Below are 5,714 nucleotides of genomic sequence, written 5' to 3'. Positions count from 1 at the left end.
TCAGACACTTAACACAAAAACTAGCCTGTGACCTTGGGCAAGTCATTTAACCCTGATTGCCCTCCAAAAAAGCAAAAAAAAAAATTAAAACTATTCTACAGAAGTGAGCCCTCAACTTAGGGTAATATTGAAAGTTAATGAAATTATACAGGCCTCTGGGAAGAATACAGGTGAGTACAGGTTTAAGTTTATTCATTCATATTTGAAATTTGTGAGCCTTTCTGTATACAACAAGGACTATACTCTAGGGGACATCAAAGATCAAAGTTGCAATTCATTATGGTGGAGGAAAGTAATGAGAGAAGCAGAAAGTCCCCAAAGGTATATTTAATGTCAGAAGAGAGCTTTTGACTCAGGGATTGCAGTGGAATGAGGAGACTGAAGTAGATCAATTGTCATAATTTAGTGATTCACAAAATCATCGAAGGTTTGTGATAATGGTCCAAAGAGTTCTCACTAAACATTCTTTAATGGAATCTTCTACAGTAAATAATTAGACAATAAATAAATACCAATTGCATTTTGCTTCTGAAACATGTACATTTAAAGCATTATAGATTTTTTTTCTACAGTGAATCAGAACTGCTAAGTACATATTCTTAAAGTTTATTAACCTGTCATCAAAATGTTTCCAAAGCACCAGAAGGGCTCAACATTCAAGCACAAACCAATTCTCAACAGATGGACAGACATAATTGAATACAATCATTTGCATTTTGAATACTATACCAGAATAGCTCCCTTGTTGCCCTCTCTTATCCTATAATCATGCCTCATCATCTGTGTAATTGCAAGATCAAGATGTTACAAATATTTGCATTCTTGCAACACAAATGTCAGGCTTTTTGAAAACCATGGTCATTAGGCATGTGCATTATAAGCTACCTTGTACTGATAAGCCATCATGATTTATAACAAATATTTAGTAAAAATACATATATTCCACAAAATTTGTAAAAATTTTCAAAACAAAATTATGCATATATATAGACATATACATAGATATATAATCATAAAATTGGTAATTATATGTACATAATAGCAAACATGAGGTTTTGCCAAGTAACTTCTGTTAATTTTAATAGAACCTCCCTTAGTAAATAGTCATGTTTATTTTATAAAGTTTTATAATTTTATGTTTAGAGTTTTCATAATTACAAGTGGAATAAAAGTGTATATTTTACAATCATAGTTATATAGTATACATAGTATATACAGTTACATAGTATATTTTAATTTGTAGCTTTTAGAAGGGGCAAAAGTTATCATTGCATGAATGAATCTAAAAGAATATTTTGAGCAGTATTTTAAATTACTCTTGGGGTTCACAAAGCACTTTGCTATTGCTGAAAGTGGCTTGTGGAACAAGAAAATGTTGGAAATCACTGAGGTAGGTAATAATTAAGGTCTCTTCTATCACTGAAATTCAGTGGTAGGGTTACCTTTCAAATTCTCCCCTAAGTGTTATGTCTTTTCCAAGATATAGTTTCAAAACAAGGCTCAAAAAATACCTAAATACAAGTACTAAAGAGCTCTGTAAATGAACTAGAAACTCATAAATTTACTATCCATTAACAGCACCACTCAGTACCTTACAAGCAGTGAAAAATGCTCATCAAATATTTATTATTTTAACCTCAATACCATATATATTCACTTTCTCGTATTTTTCCTCTCTTTTTTATTTTTAAGTTTACATCATTCATTTCCACAAGATTTTGAGTTACAAATTTCCTCCCCATTTTTCCCCTACCCACCACATCAAAACAGCGATCCCACTGAATATCCCCTCCCCCAATCTACACTCTCCCATATATTCCCCCATGCCCCCTACAACTTTCCAGTAGGAAACAGTGGATCTCTATGCCCCAGTGCCTGTATATCTTATTTACTAGTTATATGTAAAATAATAATAATATATATATTTTTAAATATTTATTTGTAAAACTTTGAATTTCAGATTCTTTCCCTTCCTCCCTCATCACCCACCCTTACTGGGAAGATAAGCAATTCAATACAGGTTGTACATGTGTACTTATGCAAAACATTTCCATAGTGGATGTATTGTGAAAGACTGACAATATTTCACTCCATCCTATACTGCCCCCACACTTGTTCTATTCTCTACTTTGATCCTGTCCCTTTTCAAAAGTAGGTACTTCCAACTTCCCTCTCCCTGAGCCTGCCCTTGTTTCCATCATCCCCCCCTCAGCCCCTTCTCCACTACTCTCCTGTAGGGTTAGATACCCTATTTAGTGTGTATATCATTCCCTCCCTAAGCCAAATTCAATGAGAATAAGTTGACTCATTCCCTTTCGCCTTCCTGTTATTCTCCTCCATTGTAAGAGTTTTCCCTTGCCTCTTCTATATGAGATAATTTACCCCATTCTGTCTCTACTCATCTCCTCTCATTATATTCCTCTCTCACCTCTTAATTTCACTTGTTAAGTATCATCCCTTCCTATTAAATTGGTCCTGTGCCCTCTGTCTATCTACGTGTACACATATATACACACACTCACATATGAATTCATACACCCATATACCTTCCTATATAGACATATATGTATATATACATATATGTACATTTCTATTCCCTTCAACTATTCTAATACTGACAAAAGATTCATAAGTTACAATTATCGTTTTTAAATATAGGCATGTAAATAGCTCAACTTTGGTAAGTTCCTTATGATTTCTTTTCCCTGTTTACATTCTTGAGATTCTCTTGCTTCTTGTATCTGAATGTCAAATTTTCTATTCAGCTCTGGTTTTTTCATAATGAATGCTTGAAAGTCCTCTATTCCACTGAATGATCATATTTTCCCCTGAAACACAATACTCAGTTTTGCTGGGTAGGTGATTCTTGGTTTTAATCCCAGCTCCTTTGACCTCATATCATATTCCAAGCCTTTTGATCCCTCAGTGTAGAAGCTGCCAGATCCTTTGTTATCCTGATTGTGTTTCTACAATATTCAAATTGTTTCTTCCTGGCTGTTTGTAAAATTTTCTCCTTGATCTGGGAACTCCAGAACTTGGATATAATATTACAAGGAGTTTTCTTTTTGGGATCTTTTTCAGGAGGTGATCAATGGATTCTTTCAACCTCTATTTTGCCCTCTAGTTCTAAAACAGTGGGGCAATTTTCCTTGAGAATTTCTTGGAGGATGATTTCTATGTTCTTTCTTTGATCATGGCTTTCAGGTAGTCCAATAATTTTAAAATTATCTCTCCTGGATCTATTTTCTAGGTCAGTGGTTTTTCCCATGAGATATTTCACATTGCCTTTTATTCTTTCATTTGTTTGAATCCATTTACTAGTATCTTGATTTCTCATAAAGTCATTTGCTTCCATTTGCTCCAATCTAATTCTGAAGGAACAATTCTCCTCAGTGAGCTTTTGAGATTCTTTTCCCATCTGGCAAATTCGGCTTTTTAAGGCATTCTTCTCCTCGTTGCCTTTTTGATCCTCTTTCGCCAATTGGGTTAGTCTATTTTTTTAAGGTATGATTTTCCTCAGTCAGACTGTTGGCTCTCATTTTGTAATTCCCTTGCATCTTTCTCATTTCTCTTCTAAATTTTTCCTCCACATCTCTTATCTGCTTCTTAAGGTCCTCTATGGCCTGTAACCATCTCGTATTTTCCTTCAAAGCTTTTGGTGCAGGAGTTCTGACTTCACTGTCTTCCTCCTGTTCCATGCTTTGCTCCTTTTTGTCCCCAAAAGAGGAGTCTAATGTTGGATTCTTCTGTTTGCTTTGCTTCCTTTGCCTGGTCATGTCGCCCCTCAGTCACTTGACCCCTGGGATTTTTGCCACAGTAGGACTCTGCCACCAGAGTGGGGAGCTTTCCCCCCAAACGCTGGGGTTTTCTCAGCTGCCAGAGGTATTAGATGGGTGCCCCCTATGAAGCCTCCACACACTCTGGCAAGCTGGTCACAAACCCCAGGATCTCCACCCTAGACTTCAATCCAGATCCAAGCAGGTTAAAGCAAGAGCGATTACCCCTCAGACTGGTCTCTTGGACCCCGTACAATCTGCAGGCCAGAAGCTGAAGATGTAACGTGGCACCAGCTGCACAGCCACGGCTCCTCAGTGGCTTCTCGCCCCGGGACAAAAGCTGATGCTCTCCCAACTACTGGGTCCCAAAGTCCAGACTGCTTTGACCTCTCACTTTGTCCTTCTCATCTATGTGTTGATAATTCTGGAAACAGCCACAGCTGCTGGTGATCTGGAGTCCCTCCAGCTGGAAGCTGGTCAGGCCTGCCCTGGGGCTAAAACCTCCAGTTCACGAGGGCCCGGCTGTCCTCAGCAGGAGGTTAGCTTCTCTGTGTCATTTTGTGGGTTCTGTAGCTCCAAAGTTTGTTCAAAGTCCCATTTTACATGGATTGGGAAAGGTGGAGCTGGAGCTGTGCAGAGGTGCTGTTTCTACTCCGTGTAATAGTGATGGCATTTAAACATTCCCCTGTATTGGCTTGGTTTTCAAATTGATTGTGTTAAAACCCAGAGCTTGTTAATTCTACCTGTGGGATGGACTTGTTGACGTGAAAAGAGAGTGCTAAACTGGGAGGAGCTGGTGACATAGATTTGGAGAGACACAGGAGAGAGGCAGAAGAACTTTTGGAAGCAGCAGCTTTGGAGGCAGAGAGAGAGACTGAGAGGATTGCTGAGGGTCACTTTGAATTGCCCAGGACTTTGAGAGCTGCCACCCAGAGCTGCCAAGGACTGAGGAGACATGGCTGTTATGCTGGTTCTTTGTCTGTCTGTTTTGATGTTGTTTTGCCAGATTTGTCCACTGGTGAAGGACAGTGCTGTTGTTGCAGGAGTCTGGGAACCTTTGTTGGTTCAGAGCTACTGAGACTGTTCTGCAGACAAAGAGTGAATACTGTCCACTGGTGAAGGATAGTGCTGTTGTTGCAGGAGTCTGGGAACCTTGCTGTTGGTTCCAAAGCCCTGAAGAAGGATTTTCTTGTTGTATGTTTACAGAAATCCTGGCAGAGGGTTTTGCTAATGTTTTCAGGGGTCCTAGGACTGTTCTGCAGACAGAGAATGAATTAATGAAGAGACTGGCAATGTATCTTGTGGCCTTGCTAAGCTTTGTCTCCCCAGGAACAAAGATTGCTGAGAACTTGCCTTGTGTCAAGATGAAGAAAAGACCTCCATTTGGGTATTAAGTGCTGTGCTTAAACTTGTTGTAAGTCTGGGGTAGATTCAATTGTGATCCAGGGGTGGGGAACTTTTGACCTTTTTGTGTTCTATGATTGAACAAATGAATGTACTTTACTTATGATTGGAAACTAATCTCCATTTGAGAAGAGGGGATTTGTGATGGACTAAATGAAGGTACAGCCTAGGAGTAGTATTTAGAACAGGGACTTTGTAATTGATTGAATGAATGTAAGGTCCTGGGGTGGGGTAGTACTTGGAGATTATTTAATCACACTTAGTAAATGCTGTATTTTGAATGATGTCATATTTTGATTCCCTCTGTTCTTAATTTGTCACTGAATAAAATGGAGAGCACCTATGCTGGTATTTTGAACCTTGGGAAGTTGCCTTTCCTTGGCATTACATTACACTCTGCCATCTTGACTCTGACTAGTCTATTTTTTTAGGTGTTATTTTCTTCAGTCAGGTTGTTGACTCTCATCTCATAATTTTCTTGCATCATTCTCATTTCCCTTCCCAATTTTTCCTCCATGTCTCTTATTTGGTTTT

Source organism: Petaurus breviceps, unplaced genomic scaffold (assembly GCF_028583685.1).
Source record: "Petaurus breviceps papuanus isolate PSGF00001 unplaced genomic scaffold, PetGlider_PUasm1.0 90897, whole genome shotgun sequence".
In the NCBI taxonomy this organism is placed as follows: Eukaryota; Metazoa; Chordata; class Mammalia; order Diprotodontia; family Petauridae; genus Petaurus; species Petaurus breviceps.
Note: the sequence above shows the minus strand (reverse complement) of the source record.